Genomic DNA, 16,685 nt, shown 5'->3' with positions numbered 1-16,685 from the left:
AAGTAAATCCAAAGTCACAAAGATAGTATTAATAAGCCGTAGACTTGGACAGACTGGCTCTTAACCCCTGCATTACGCTGCACCGGAGGCTAATACACCAACACATCCTTGTAAAATACTGAAAAATTACAGTCAGGACTGACAGTTCCTTTGTTTCCCTCACATGCCTGTCCCTAACTAATTAACTTTCCAGTAACGTGAAGGTCAAAGTGAAGGAAAATTTAATTTTTTCTATGGTGGTTAAAGAGGCAGGGAGTGCAGGGGTAATGAAGACCGTCTCTAGAACCATCTGCAGACAAAGCCTGGCTCTACTCCTCACTTGCTGTGTGACCGTGAACAAGCCGCTTAACCTCTCTGTGCCTACTGTCCTCCTCTAAATTGTGAATAGTAATAGACTTCTGTTATAGAATTGTTGTGAGGAATAAGTGAGTTGATCCTTATAGTCAATCAGAACAGATCCTGGAACTGAGGTTATTTTAATTAGCATCATATTCATCCAAAGGACAGCCATTTTTCTTGTGAAGATACAAGATACAGACTGAATATGTCCAGACACATGCTCTGAGATGACTTTACAAATGAGAAAACTCATTTGTTTCACTGTATTCCCCTGAAAACTGAGTGCAGAATTCCAATTCTGGTTAGTAGAAAATTCTGTTATTTGAGTTATTTGCTATAAATACCTGGATGCCACTTTTGCTATAATTACCTGGTGGACTTGATTTTAAAATACTTTTGTCTTACATGGTTAAAAACATATGAAACCATTTTTCTGAAGTGCCTGTTATTTTTCAAATTTATAATAACATAAAGACAGAACTCTAAAAAAAATATTCATCCATGTTTTAATGTGGAAACAGTACACCCTCCCCACCCTACCCCCCAGTAAGAAGAAGATTGCCCTTCAGAGACCAGTAGATTCTTTCAGAATGTCGAAATCCCAAGACTGAAGCTACTCGAAGAATAAGAAGGAATATTCCCTAGGCAAACAGCAGTCACTTTCTGTCTTTTCTTAGTACTTCTAGGGGTGGGCGCAAGTCCACTGTAAGCACCATCCCTCTCTGAACCTGCAGGCCGTGTTCCCATGTACACTGTACTGAAGCTGTTTAACAAACCCAGCATGGAGGAGTGAGTGAAAGTCGCTCAGTCATGTCTGACTCTCTGTGACCCCATGGACTACACAGTCCATGGAATTCTCCAGCAAGAACACTGGGGTGGGTAACTGGGGAGATGGCAAATGACCCATGAACGGGTGAGGGGCTCAGAGAGCCCAAGTCCTCTGCCCAGTATCACACAGCAGGTGGAGGGTGGATCCGGGAGTCCACCCCATGCCCTTCCCAACGGCTGCCCAGCTTCCCTCCTCCCAATCTCGTGGCCCCACATCACAGCCAAGGGCTGAGAAGGGTCATGCTACCCACTGGTTGGCAAGAAACCCCACCTAGAGAAGGATGTCACTTTTCCCATGTGTTGTGAAAGGCTCACTGAGGATGAAGGATGCTACCGAAAGGTAAGAGGAGGTTATCTTTGGTTATGGAGAGTGAGGCAGAGTTCAGTGAGGCAGTGCTGGAATGGGACCCTAGCAGCTGGGCTCTTAGGTCCCAGCTCCCACTGATACACCACCACCTATAAAACCTGACAAAGACCAGAATTTAGACTAGCTTAGCTGGTGGAGCATATCAGATCTGAAATGTTCTGAGTGGGTACCATTCAAAGCTGGGGTTAGGAGGGGGCCAGGCATCTTTGGCATCAGGATAAGGCAGCAAGAGAAAAATGAGAAATCTTTTGTTTTTCTTTTTCAATTCATTAAGGTTTGTTGGGGTGAGCAAGAACCTCACTTTTTTTTCTTCCTATGACTTCCCTTTCATTTTAACGGGAAACGTGCGTGCATTTCAAAGACCGCTCAATAGCAGCGTTGAAGTCTCAAGTTCAATCACAATGTCCCCATTGTGGCTGAGGGACTCCTTGGCCTTTAAGCTTGGGTTATAAAAATTTGGTCTGAGCCCAAAGTCTGGCTTTAATAGAATATTTTAATTTTGTTTAATGAATATTATTTTAAATCTGTTTGGCAGTTTTAAAATGTGTTCTTTTATTTTCAAATTAAAATTTACTAATGTTCCGTGCTTTCTGGGGAGTGGGGGTAGGGCAAGGAGTCAGGGTGATAATAATATGAGCTTGCGTTTATTGAGTGCTTGCTATGTGCCAAAGACCCTGCAACCCCTTTAACCCTCAGGACCTCCTAATGCACAGCGACCCTTGCCTCCTCTGTTTGGAAAGTTGAGGGGGTCATTCCCCAACTTGAGCTGGCATAGTTAGTGAGTGGTGGACTTAAGGTTCAAGTCAGATCTGTCTGAGTTCAGGGTTTGCATTGTTAACCACTGCCCTACATTTGCTTGATACTGAAAAAGGACTCCATTGACCAATAGCTTAAAGGCACATCATTGGCCAGGTATGTAATTCCCTATAACCTCAAGCGTAATGACAGCTGGCTTGAGCATAATAGCTGGCTTATTGAGCATTCAATGTAGGCAGGCGCTGTAGCAAAGCAAAGTGTTTCACATGTACTGCCTCATTTAAATTCTCACAATGGCCTTTTGAAGTTACTACTGTCATTATTATCATCATCTCCATTTTACAGAGGGGGGACTGAGACTAGGGCCACGCAACTATGCAAATAACGCATTTAAGCTGAAATAATCATAACAATAATAACAATAATACAGTAGCTGACTTTGATGAAGCTCACACTAGTTGCCATGTACTACTGCAAGCACTTTACATTTATTAGCTTGAGCTCCATGACGTGTGTGTGTATGCTCAGTCATGTCCAAATCTTTGTGACCCCAAGGACCCGCCAGGCTCCTCTGTCCATGGAATTTTCCAGGCAAGAATACTGGGGTGGGTTGTCATTTCAAACTCCAGGGGATCTTCCTGACCCAGGGATCGAACCTGTACCTCTTGCATCTCCTGCACTGGCAGGTGGATTCTGTACCACTGTGCCACACTGGAAGCCCCTATTTCCATGATAACTGCCCTAAACTATAGGTGGAGAAACCAAGGCAGGTAAATGCTAGGTAACTTGCCTGACATTAAGTAGTTGGTTAATGCTGAGCAAGGATTTGAACCCAAGCAGCCTGGCTCCTGGCTCATGAATCTTAGAGATCCATGCGAATATCAATCCTGCTATCAGAGGTGCCAGCTTGGGTCCTTCTCGCCTTTGGGTCGCCATTAATTAGCCCAATGCCTAGAACACAGCTCAATAAATAAAGCTGAATAAATGAGTGAATGAATGCATTTGTAACTTTCCCCATCACCATACAACACACAAGGCATGTAGGACACGCTCAATAAACAGTATTAATAAAATCAAAGAAATGGTACATGTCATGTCCCAAGTGCATGTTCTTCCTTGTCAACAAAATTTGTCTTGTCATATTGCAATAGCTCAGGGGTCAGCAAACATTCTATAAAAGGCCATGCAGTCTCTATAGCAATTACTCAACTCTGCTAGCACAGAAGCGGCCATAGGCAATAGCTTAGACCAGCTAACTGCAGTGATGCACCCACCATTTCAACAGATTTCAATTCTAAACTTTAGTTATTCTACAAGGACAGGCTCAAGATTCTGTGAGAATCAGGTAATGTCGCTTATTTCTGAACCCAACTTTTATACCTGATCATCACTGAATATCCTCCAGGCAAAACAACTGGAGACTGACTTTGAAATCTAGTTCTCCAAGACAGACATGCACAGGAAACGTAGCTCTCATTACACCAGCGTCGAGGGGTTGGAGGTGGGAGAGCTGGGTATACTAGTGGCTAGGAATCAAAACTAGGTTCAGTTCTGGCTCTGATATGACCCATGTAACCGTGGACGAATTACTTCTCCACGAGATTCAATTTCGCATCTGTAACATAGGGGTAATAATAATAGAACTTTCCATCTAAGGCTATTTGGAGTCAGAAATATAAGTGTTTGCTTAGCACACTAGCACATAGTAAGTATTCAGTAACCATGAGCCACTTATTATTCCCAAACAAATCTTGTGTCTTTTTTAAAAACAAAACTAAAAACTAATTCTCTAAAAACAAGCACGAAGAAAGGACGGCAAAACTTCAGGGAAAGACATTTCCAAACTGGTTTCCTACAGACACTTAGCAAGGCATTCTATGGGTCCCAAGGTGTCTGAAAACTCTCTCCTCTAGATCGGACTACTAGCAAGCCCCCAATATCCCTTCTTAGCCCCATCTGCCCAAAAGCCTGCTTCTGTGTCCTTTGATCATTGTCTTTCTCGTGGGTGTCACAGCAATGCTGGAGAAATTCGGAGCGGTTCAGACATTTGCTGAGTTTAAGGCATTCTTTCTCCCCTCCCACCCTCCCCCCTTCACTGCACACTCCAAAATTAAAGTCTCCAGGGAGCCCGGGCTCTTTAGCAAGGGGAGACCGCCAGAAAGCCCCATCACAGACCCGGAGGTGAATAATCTCAGCTCCATTCTTTTCCACCCCTGGATGGGGACAAAACTTTGTTTACAACACAAGCATCAAGTCACAACTTGTTATGCCACATGACACCCTCTAAGCAGTGAGCCACTGCTTCCCTCTACTGTACCAGTCACACAAAAGGCCAGAGGGGCAGGAATCTGCCCCCTCGGCTTCTCTCCCCCTCCCCCTTCCCAACTAGGAAGGGCATTCAGACCTTTGCTGGGGAGACAAGTGTTTCTAGAACGCCGTGAAACTAAAGTTCCCATCCTTGCAAATAATACACACCCACAAAAGAAAACAATCTTCTTTGCAGCGAAACCCTTTCTGTGTCTCCTGCGAGGAGGTTTTCTCCCTGCGTGGAATTTCCATCAGCCCCAGTGTCGGTACCAATTTCAGGGACGCGGCAGAATTCTCTCCACCTCTCTGAATTTTCAGGAGCTGCCCATCAATGAAAACCGAAAGGTCTGTACTTACATCTTGTACCCCACAGGCCAAAACACACATACGTGTTCCTAGACCAACAACAACAATAACAACAACAACAACAAATTGTTTTGGAAACTACTAATACCTTAACCGCAAAGTTACTACAGGAAGGGGATGGGAGGCGAAGCAGTTGACCAGAAGGAACACAAGCCATTTTCGACCTCTGGCTTCCACACCGCCAAACACCAGGAATGAAACATCAGCTTTGGAGGAAGGGGTGGCCCCGGAACCTGCTTTTTTGGTGGAGCCTTGGGAGGGAGAGATCCAAAGGAGATGGGAATTCCAGCCCTCCAATCTAGCTTCTCCCTGCAAGAACGTCTTCAGAATCCAAATCAAGATCTTTCAACTGTAGACTCAGAAACCCCCACTCTCTGTCCACTTGAACCAAACACGTCTAACAGGCAGGAATTTAGACTTGGCCGAGGTGAAGAGAACTGGTGGTTTTCGCCCTGTTTTGGTGACCTTCAAGGGCTTATTTATGCACTTCAAGCTCATGACCTAATACATGTTGGTTTGGCTTCTTTTCTCATAATAGCAGCCTGTAAAAAGCTTTTGAGAATTCCCCGTGTTTTCTTATTTTGGGTCAAGAAAATAAAATCGATATCTAAGTAACCTTAAAAAAAAAACAAAACTCAGCCTGCACAATCTAAAAATTTGGAATGTTTCCACTGGGACTGCAGCTATCTCTGAAAGCCTCAAGATCATCAGGGTAAGACCCACATTTGCCATTTTTAAGGTGAGGTATTTGGTAACAGCATCTGTGAGAATTAGCTAAGAGGGACTTTTTGACATAAGTCAAACAATGACATTTAAAACTCACGTTAAAGCAATTACCGTGTGGAATTTTTCCGTGTTTTTCCCATTTCTCAAACAGAAGTGTATATGTTTTCAACATAGTTTCTTGCTGTAATTTTCTTTCTTGGCAAACCCACATCTTAACCATGAAACCCAAAGTATGCACGCTACAGAAACAATAATGGTTGAAACAGACTCGGCCGTCTCTGGCATGATTTTTCTTAACAAAATTAAAACGTCTTTTGGCTAATATACTGTACATTTCAGTTATGAAAGACGATTCTTGGGAGATGAACAGTAAAGAAAGGGGAGTTGACAGATTCAGCTGATGCAAGACAAAAGTAAGACAGTAGTCTAACCCTCCAGTTCCTCATTCTTTGGGAGAAGAAAATGTCGATTTTAACATTTTTCCTTTAGTTCAGTTCACAGAGAGCCGACAATTCTGTACATAGGTGCAGATATGTTAACGCTGGGAATGCACAGATCTAAAAATCTAACTTTACTAGCTCTTCAAAAGGAAACTAGAGGGGAAAAACCCAAACCATTGAAACCACATATGTTTTCATGTTATTGACACAATACTACAGATACTAAGAGACAAAATAATTTCTAGCCTCTTTCAAATCTTTGGTTCAAGTTTAAATATGTCTAAATAGGCATTATTAGGCAAAGACAATTGGCATGCGCACATTCTCAAAACTGGTGAGAAGTAAACCTGCTTCCTTGACTGCGTTCCTCTGAGCTCCTGCTGTAAATTTCTGCGTATATCTGAGAACAGAGGCAGCCTTTGCAAAAACGTATAAGCAGTCACTGCTACACCCTAACTAGTATCATCAGATGGGCGATGACACGCAAGACAAAGTCCTGCTTTCTGCAGACCTGGGTCTATGTGCAGAGACCCCTTCATCCATCCCTCCAGGCTCCATCCCAAAGTGGGGGCCCTCTCAGCCCTTGCCTGACCCTCAGGCTGCCTGTCCCAGATTCAGGCAACTGCCAAGCCTCCCTTAACCTTCAAAGTGGCAAAGATAAATCGCTCTGGTTACCTGACTCTTGGGACCACCTGTTCCAAATTATTCTTCGAACTCCAAATGTTTATATTCCAACCTCCAAACAACAACCCACCCATAGCGATCCAGCACCTTCCGGTAAACTGGATTTGGACAGCCTACTGTAACATTTTCGGGCCCTGCCACTGCCAGTAAATTTATTGACTGTTTTTAGGAACTGAAATGCGTAGCGTTTATAGTATTGAAGGAACAAATCAAATTAGTCCTTGTAAATAAACTTTTTTTTTCCTTTATAGACCACATACAACCTGCTAAATATCATGGTTCACCAAGGCCCAGATTTGTGTTTTCTAAACACTTAGTGTGCTTTTTTTTATCATTTAGGACAGTGGCAAAAAAAATCAGGGTACAGTCAGAAAATCATTGTGCTCAGGGCATATAAAATCATCCAAAGTCAACATCTCTTTTCAAAGGAAAACGAGAGCAGAAATATCCTCGGAGGCAAGGTTTTCACAGCCCAGTCAGTAGAAGGCTAAAGGCCTAGATTCTGGCCCATGCACCCCTCAGCCTTGTCAGACATTTGACTTGTGACTCCGTTCCTTTGTTAACAAAGTTGGGAAAATTAATAATAGTAACAATACCTAACTCAAAATGTTGTCAGAGCAATCCTGAAAAATACATGTCAAGAGTTGATTTCAGGTCTGGCATACAAAAGCTCGGTTATTTTCATCATCACTGTTAACTACAAGGACAGAAATTAAGCAGAGAGAAATGACAGAGGCATCGATAGCAAGTGAGCAAAAGAAAGAAAAAAAGCAGCCAAAAAAAAAAAAAAATTTAAAGCCTATGGCTTTCTTCGTCCTTTTCCCCTCCATCCACCTGGCCGGCACTCTCGTATCTTGAAATTGATTCTAAATCACACGCAACAAAGAACTAGTTCTGGCCCCTCTGATTCATTTCCACCAAGACAGTGGGTCTAAGACAGTCATTTCAAGTATTTGTCACCTGACTGAGGGGGGTTTATCCTCGGATTAGAAGAGGTGTTACTTAAACACCATTAGGCCAGTTACGATCTTCAAATAGGAAAATGAAGTATTGTCTCTGGCGAATTCTCTGCTAATTGTTTCCCTACCAGAGCCGTCTTTTTGTTTTATACGTTTGGGACTGTTTGAACAGCCACAAACGGTAGGGGGACAAAAAGTGGGCCCTTCGGAAAGCTGTTGTGATATAGGGGGTTGGGGGTCAGAGAGGAAGGTGAGGAGGGAGGGAGGCGTTGTGGGGCGGGGAATGAGTGGGTATGTGTGTTTTCTGTCAACAGGCCATGTCTTCTCAGCTCTGGGGTTAATTCTCTGTAAAGGGATTCCTTTTGAGCCGAGTCCACCGACTCCTTTTTCAGAGCAGCTAGCTAGGAAAAAAAGTTTCCCTCCACCAACAAAACTCAATCTTGGCAAGAGGCAGAAGGTTCAGCCTTCAGAGGTAACTGAATAACCAGCCACTTCATCTCCGCAAACCAACTCTCCCCCCACAACCCCACCCTGCAGATAAGGAGAAACTACATCAGGAGAAAGAGGTAAAAAATCTTTAAGGGAAAAAGTTATCCTCTCCTGGAAGAAATTGACCTCAGGCCGAAGAACCCTGCATTTTATCTGTGCCTAGTGGAGAGAAAGCCTTCTGACCCAGTCTCCGTGCGCATGCGCGTGCACACACACACACACACACACACACACACACTCCAAAGCTCAACACTACACCTCAGACCTGTGGCCACTGCCTAATAGGTATGGTTTTCCTTCTTCCCCAAGCATTTTTATGCTAAGGAGGCCTGTCCCCAAAGACAAAACTCAACCCCTGATGCAACCCACCTCCTTGGAGAAGAAGAGACACCGTGTGTGGTGTGCTTGGATATTGAGGGCCAGGCAAAAAAAAAAAAAAAAAATCCAAACAAGATATTCCCACTTCCTTCATTTTTTCCTGACAGCCATGGTTCTTTCTGCAGAGAGAGAGGCATCTGTCATGAGCTGCCGGGAACCCCACTTATGCAGCATAACGGCCTGCGATTTTATTATACAAGGAGTTTATTGCTGGCCTAATTAGTTTCAAACTGGGCATTCCAGCTGAGGACACCTAAAAAACATCTGGTGGAAGGAGTAAGAATGAGTCCTCATTTTTTGGAGCTGGTTACGGTTGGCTTTCTGCATAAGTCTGGTCTCCTGCGCCTGACACAAGTTATCTTTGGAAAAGTAACTGAAAAAATAAGGAAACGGTTTCTTCTTTGTGGGAAAGGAGTCATCTTGTCCTGGGGGAACCAAAAACGTCTTAAAGTGGACATGCCTGAATTGCGGATACTTTTCCCCAAGCTGCCCAGGGTCTCTTCTCAGTAGCTCGCTCACCTAATTCAAAATGTACTCAGCTGCTCCACAAAGCATTTATTTTGTTTTTGGTCTGTTGTGTGCGTGTGTGTGTGTGGAGGACTGCTTTGCTCTCCCAACAGCAGCTAGCATTTTATCAATTTATCCGTCTGGAACAAGGCTTGCGATCTCTTACATGCAATTTAAAGCAGAAGTAATACCGCGTATTTGAAACAGCGTGTCTTGGATGTTTTTGCCAAATGGTAATCCTATAACAAGTCAACAAATCATATTTCTTTATGATGTGTTTAATACAACACAAAAGGCATGAAAAGAAGATTCTAAAACTCCAGGGCTGAAAACATCTGTTTTTCTAAATCTCAAAGTATTGGGACAATAACATTTTGTGGTATTGTCTTAGCTATTTCATATTAGGAAAGATGTATGTGTTTACAGAATATTCTCATATGTACAGTCACTACCCTTAATAGGTGAGCTATTTTCAAGACAGGAAAAATGCCGAGACCGTTAAGGTAAAATAGTTTGTCATATTGTGAACCTACAGTTACAAGACTGGAGCAACTAACTAGGTATGGGACACATGAAGTGCTTTTTTAAAAGGTCAGGTCCCTTCAGATCTAGCCGCATAGGTCGAAACTGCAAAATTTAGAATTTCCTCAAAAGGCAAGGAGATTTGGGATACAAACTGGAGTTTATGCTTAGTCTAAAGCAAGATTCATACTGTCCGCATTTGTGACATAAATTACTAATTAAGTTTTCCTAGTCTGAGTACGTCTAAATGCAAGGAAGTATAAAGTTTAAGGGGCTTAAAGTGATGGGGAGAGAAAGGTGGGAAAAAAATGAACCTTTCTTGGGTAAAGTTGTCTGAAGATTTTTTCACAATCATTTTAAAAAGGAGGTTCTCCTCTCCGGCCCCAACTCCCCCCCTCCACCCCGCCGCCCCCCAAAGGACCATAGGCTGGTAAAGCGGCTACTAGCTCAGATTCTAGCAGTAGAAATTTCACTCAAGCAGGAAAGGGCTCGCGAAATGAACAGATTCGGCTTGAAATACAATTGTCCGCTGGTTATAATTTCCTTTGGAAGAGAGCGCCCTAACTCAAACCTAATTCAGCACTCAGATTCTCACTTTATGTTTGTAAATCATTCTGCTTCGCCTCTGCCTTGCCCACAACACCCAGCTCCGATGCTCACTCATTCCACTGCGCCCCGTAATTAAAAGGTACCTCCACCAGGGGTGATTTATATATACCTCAAGGTTATTTTTAAAAAAGTAATTCGAAAGATTACGTTGCATTTCGGGGGAAGAAAAGAAAAAAGGTATCCATAAAAGTCGCAGCATCGGTCTTGCTTTTTAAAGAGCAAGCGTGCATGCTGTCAACTCTTAGCCCCAGCGAAGCTTCGAAGCTTCGCTAAAGGGAAGTAGGAACCTTAAATCGTCAAAGCGCTTCCCTTTCATGCGGCTGAGAATTTCGCGTATTGAGGATTTGGGGATGCGAAAGTTTTTCCCGGTCAAGCTTTCCTAACATTTCTTAAGTGTATAACCTATTTGTTTGGGGACAGGAGATAGATTTAAGAGCCACCACGGCCGTTTAAACCCCAGGCTGCTCCGCTAAAAAAAAAAAAAAAAAGGCAACAACCCCATTCAATTCTCCGCTTTGTCCCATTACAACAAACTCTCGCTTCCTTCTAAACATCCTTCTGATGTAAAGTTTTCTAAGTTTCAGCTCCAACTTCAGCTAGCGCCCGGACGCCGGTTCCGGTACAAAGCCCAGAGAGCTGGACCATAGCTGACCGAGCGCAGATGGATTTTTTTTTTTTTTTAAAGAAATACAGCTAGAAAAAGGTTCAGGGGGCCATTCCAGCCCCATCCCTGGGATTCCAGCCTTTTGCTCCGTTACCCCATTACCAGCGCCCGAGGGTGTGAGCTTGGCTCCCGGCTCCACGCGTCCGATGAGCGGATCGCCGCTCATCGCGAACCACCAGGGCCGTAAAACGAACCAAATGCGGAGGACCCCGGCGAGTCTGAGCGTCATGCACTTGTCCCGCGCGGGAGCGCACACTTCAGGGTCGTGGCCTTCTGGGCGCAAGGGGAAACTGAGGCCCCGAGACGGATTTTCCCGAGATCTGCGCGCTCTCCCCGCTGCCCTTGTGCCTGAGACACCCTGGGAGCCCCGGACGCCGCGACCCTGCCAGTGCGCCCTCGAGGGCCCCGACAGCTGCGGAGGCCCCGGCTGGCCGAGTACGAGAGAGAGGCTCCAGGCCAGGGTGTCCGGGTCAACACCAGCCCGGTGAATCCCCGCAGGCAGGCCCGGGCTGGGCGCCGCGGGCGGTACTCACCGCGCGCAGTGGAGAGGGCGCCCGGGCGCGGCGCGGTGCCGGCGGCCAGGCGGGCGCGGGTCGGACGCAGCCGGGCTGACTGCGGCGGGCACGTTGCTGCCTCTGCTGCCGCCACTGCCTCCGCCTCCTGGGCTGCCGCGGCCGTTGCCTGCGCGGGGAGGACCGGCCCCTTCCCCTCCCTCGGCCGGGCCCTCCCTCTGCCCCCGCCCGGGTCCCCGCGCCGCGACGTGGGCGCGTGGGGGCGCCGAGGCGCGGCGCCGGGCTCCGCGGGCGCGCACACCCCTGGCGGCTGGACGCGGGGCGCGGGGCTCCGGCCCTGCAGCTGCGTCGGCGCTGCCCTAGGCGCCTGCCGCCCAGCCGGACGCGCTCGCTCCAGCCGGTCCTAGAGGAGGCGAGGTCTCAGCCTCCTCCCCACCCACCGACACCCACACCTCCTCCTTCGGCAACCCAGGCGCGGCCCCCCCCACCCCCCAGAAGAGAATGACTGCTTGGAAGGGACCTCAAGGGTGACACTGAATTCACTCATTCAGCCACTTCTTCATTCATTCCACATCTGTGGAACATCTATGTGCCAGGTACAGCTCTTCGGAGATTCAGCTAGAACAAGTCAGACTAGTTTTGTTCCTTCCCGGAACTTAACTGGGAGACAGACCGTAAACAAACAATCAAGTAAAGAATCAAGATAGTTTCGGAAAATTATAATTATTATGGCGGAGGGGAAGTATGTGCTGGGGCAAGGGAACAGGAATCTTGGCTGTAGTAGTCAGGGAAGACCTCCCTGAGGAGGTGACGTCTGTATGATGAGAAAGTGCCATTTCTGATGATATCTGTAGGAGGAGAGTTCGAGGATCTCCTTTGACCTGTTTTACACGTAGGAGAAACTGAGGTCCCAAGAACTTAACTGGCTTACCTAAAGTCTGGTATAGTGTCCTCTACACATACCCTTAAATGAAGGCACCCCACTGCATCCTCTCCTCTTTCAATCTTCCCCATAATAAACTGTCATAAACAGAGCCTATACAGCATTTTTCTTCCTTTCACCCACTTTCTAATGTTCAGGAAGGCCCTTTATAAGCACCCAGGCTGCTTCAGTCAGAAAGCAGTGTCAACCACTGCCATATGTTAAGCTCAAGCAATCATATTTTTCTGGGATCAGGATGCCCAGATAAATGTGAATTATAGAAAAACAGAAATAACTTTTAGTATAAGTATGTCCTCTGCAATAGGTGACACATACTTTTACTAAAAATGTATTCACTTTTCTCTGAAATTTCAATTTAACTAGACCTATATTTTTATTTGCTATATCTGGCCTCCCTACGTCCATCCAGTTTTCAGGACATTTCCTTGTCTCCTCTGATCCCCCAAAGAGACCAGAAAGTAGATGCTGCTAGCATGCCTATTCTTTCTTTCTTTATTCTAGTTTGGCTGCCCTGGGTCTTAGTCGTGGCATGAAGGATCTTCAATCTTCGTTGCACCATGTGGGATCTAGTTCCCTGATCAGGGATGGTACTGGGGCCCCCTGCATTGGGAGCTTGGAGACTTAACCGCTGAACCCACCAAGGAAGCCCCTAGCATGCCTGTTTTGCAAAGATCATCTAAGCTCAAAGAGAAGGCAGAAAATGTCTGAGTCAGGGTTGAAGTTCAGATCAAGCTGACTTCAAAGCGCTTGCTCTCAAGATATAATATAGAGCCTGTAACTCCACCTGTGGGGTTACTGGGAAGACAGTGAAACTTAAACCCTTGGGTCCCTTTCTTGCTATGCCTCTTTGTAAGGCCCTGACAGGGACCTAGAAATGTATTCATGGGTCACCTGTTCATGTGAAATTTACGAAAGTTGTTTGCTTTTGATAGATAGTGGCAAGCGGCAGAGCCCACCATCTCTCTCCACTCTCATTCCCCCTGGAGCACTTGACCTTGGGTAGGGTGTATAGGAGTGGCCACTGGCATTTCAGAGGTCCAGTGAAGGGGAAGAGGAGTTGGGAATTTGTGATCTTGGTGGTCTTCTTCAGCTTCTTAAACTATGCCTTTGTCGTGAGTTTTTTTTTTTTTTAATAATTTTATTTATTTTATTTTTGGCTCTGCTGGGCCTTTGCTGCTGCACAGACTTTTCTCTAGTTGCGGCAAGCAGGCGTTACTCTCCAGTTGCGGGGTGCAGGCTTCTCATTGCAGTGGCTTCTCCTGTTGCAGACCGTGGGCTTTAGGCCATGCAGACTTCAGTAGCTGTGGCATGTGGGCTCAGGAGTTGTGGCTCCCAGGCTCCAGAGCACAGGCTCAACAGTCGTGACACACAGGTTTAGTTTCTCTGCAGCATGTGGGATCCTCCCGGATCAGGGATCGAACTCATGTCTCCTTCATTGTCAGGTGGATTCTTTACCACTGAGTCACCGGGAAAGCCCCTGTTGTGATTTCTTAATTCAAAGAAATTTCGTACCTAATTTCAGACTCATAATTTCGTATTCTTTATCTTAAGTGAGGCCCTCAAGTTGTATAAGCAGCAGGCCCCGCTCTACCAGGAGCCACCTCTGGTCAAAACTTACTCCATCCCTTTTCTGCTCCCCAAAATACAGGCATGCAAATCTATTAATATTCACAGTGACAGGGTTATTCTCCTCCAGTGACAGGGCTGAGGTTAGATCTCCTGTTCCTGGATGAAGTTAACTCTTCTGCTTTCTAGCTGCAGGACGTATATGTGTACTTGGCCTTGACTTTCTCATGTCTAAAATGGAGATGGTGACTTACATGTGTTCAACTCTTTGCAACCCCATGGACTGTAGCCCATCAGGCTGCTCTGTCCAGGGGATTTTCCAGGCAAGAATACTGGAGTGGGTTGCCATTTCCTTCTCCAGGGGATCTTCCCCACCCAGGGATCGAACATGGGTCTCCTACATTGCAGGTAGATTCTTTATCAAATTAGCCATCAGGGAAGCCCTGGAAAGAACAGTACCCATCTTGGGATGATTCACTGAGATCCTGTTCCTGAACCTGTGACTATAGTTGGCCATGAGCATTGTTCTACATATATTGATATTACTGTACAAACTTTGCTTCCCATAGCATCTTTGCAAAAAGTTCTAAGTCATTATAGACTGAGCATCTTAATGCTCTCCAGAGGTATTTAATTTATCTGGGTTCACAAGCCTTCATAGAATGCTGATTAATTTATTTTTTAAAGATATTTATTTATGTGGCTGCACTGGGTCTTAGTTGCATTATGCAGGATCTTTCTTTGTGGATTCTCTTGTGGTGCTTGGGCTCTGTAGTTGCATGTAGGATCTTAGTTCCTGACCCGGGATCAGACCCACGTCCCCTGCATTGCAAGGCAGAATCTTAATCACTGGACCACCAGAAAAGTCCCAGAATGTTGTTTAAATAGTGGCAGTAAGCAGCCTTTTTTTTTTCTAAAGTAAAAGAATGGAGTAGATTGGAATAGAAAGTATCAAGTGAACTGCATGCAGAGTAAGACTGTGTGTGTGTGTGTGTGTGTGTGTGTGTGTGTGTACTGGGTCAGGATGTGAAATGTGTTTCTTCTTGCAAATGGTGGACAAAATGGTGATGAACACTTATTAACCAAGAGTACTCAATGGAATACAAAGGGTTAATCTATTCCTACCCGCCTTCGCCTTCTCAACTCCTTCACTAGAATCTGGCCCATTATCTCATAAATCGCAGCCACACCCTCCTGCCCCCAGAGAGAGAAACAGGAGGCAGGTGCTTATTAATTTTATTTTTTTCCTTCTCTTAAGGCAGTGGTTCTCAACCCTGGCTTGCACATTAGACTCTCCAGGGGAGCTTTTAGAAATCCCTGTGTTGAGGCCTCACCCCAGACCAATTAAACCAGATTCTCTGGGGGAGGGACTGAGGCATCAGCATGTTTTTTTTAAGGTTCCCAGTGATTCTAGTGTGCAGCCGAGGGTGAGAGTCCCCATGTTTGGGAGAAAAAGGACTTGATCACAGATTCACAGCAGATGAGATGGAAACTCAGATAAGATTTAAGGCACCAATTTCTTACTCAAGATCACTTAAAATCCAGCCCCCTTCCTATGCAGGAGCACTTCTTTCCTGTCCCTCATTCCCTTGATTTCTTCTTGATAACTATTTGTCCTCATTTTATAATGACCAGAAAAATAATCCCAGACAAAATCTGAAAATGCTAAAGCATAACGCAGATTCTTTGGAGTATAGACCACAGGCATGCCTAACCTAGAGTAAAGTATTTTTTCCCCTAAAATCTTCCAAGTATAAATGTCCTCTGAAGCCAGAAGACCAGCTGAACTTTGAAAACAACAAACTTCACAAGGCTTTCAACGTGTATGTACATATCCTATAAACACACATATGTACTCACCATGCCAAATCATGCCTTATTCTAATCACATTCCTTTCCCGTCTGTAAAAATCTCCTCTACAGAAAAAGTATCCTTTTTTGTTTTAATGCATTCGTTTAAACCTTGACTTTTTCCAAAAAGGACTTGAGGTTGCATGCAAAAACGTATATGTGGCAGCAGAGTGAGAAAACAAGAAAAGCAGATGAAGGGGAAACATGGAGAGGGAAAGAAAAGACACTCAAGGGTGGATTTGCATAAATATGTAGGCTAGGAGGTTCTGAGCACTTGTTAATGGTGGACTGAGAATTAGATGCTGAGCTTCCTGGCAGTCAATGCAAAGAGGAAAATGCAATCCATTATATGAGTGGCTTTCAAACTTTCTTGAACTCAAAAGTAAGCATATTGTGCTTGCTTTGGTAGCACGTATTCTAAAATTGGAATGATACAGAGATTAGCATGGCCCCTGGACAAAGATGATGTGCAAATCTTTGAAGCAGTTCATGTTTTTAACACGAATTTAAAAGAAAAAAAAAAAACGCATGGCAATCAGTGGTTAGGACTCCTTGCTTTTGCTGCTGAGGGCCTGGGGTTCAGTCCCTGATTGGGGATCTAGGTTCCCACAAGCCACACAAGCATACATAGAATCTCCATATGGAAAACAGAGTTGTAAAATCCCAGCCATGTGCCGTGCACCTTTCTCCTGTGGGTACTTGGAAAGGGTCTTGAAGAAGTACCCAGAGCTGTGCAGAGTCAAGATTGGAAGCCATGGGTTTCAAAGTGCTTCGCTGGGTTCATGATACTCAGAGCATGTAAGATAGAAACTAACAGAATTATTTGAACAAATCAGAACGCTTTCTGATACTGTTACAGGAGACAGTGAAAT

General features: G+C 45.1%; 1 protein-coding gene and 1 non-coding gene across 2 annotated transcripts in view; one reads left to right on the top strand and one right to left on the bottom strand.

Annotated features, from left to right (window-relative positions):
- Positions 1-11,848, bottom strand: part of EYA2 (EYA transcriptional coactivator and phosphatase 2) — a 258,893-nt gene extending 247,045 nt beyond the window's left edge. Inside the window, exon 1 of the mRNA XM_069548701.1 lies at positions 11,475-11,848. The gene's annotated coding sequence lies outside the window, so the exon portion shown is untranslated. The remainder of the gene's footprint in view (positions 1-11,474) is intronic.
- Positions 11,849-16,206: 4,358 nt separating this feature from the next.
- On the top strand, positions 16,207-16,310 carry LOC138417970 (U6 spliceosomal RNA). Its single transcript, XR_011248381.1, has one exon. It is a non-coding gene; the product is annotated as a U6 spliceosomal RNA (small nuclear RNA).
- The last annotated feature ends 375 nt before the right edge of the window (positions 16,311-16,685 follow it).

The sequence above is a fragment of the Ovis canadensis genome, chromosome 13 (genome assembly GCF_042477335.2).
Source record: "Ovis canadensis isolate MfBH-ARS-UI-01 breed Bighorn chromosome 13, ARS-UI_OviCan_v2, whole genome shotgun sequence".
Lineage (NCBI taxonomy): Eukaryota > Metazoa > Chordata > Mammalia > Artiodactyla > Bovidae > Ovis > Ovis canadensis.
This window is presented reverse-complemented; position numbering and strand designations above follow the sequence as displayed.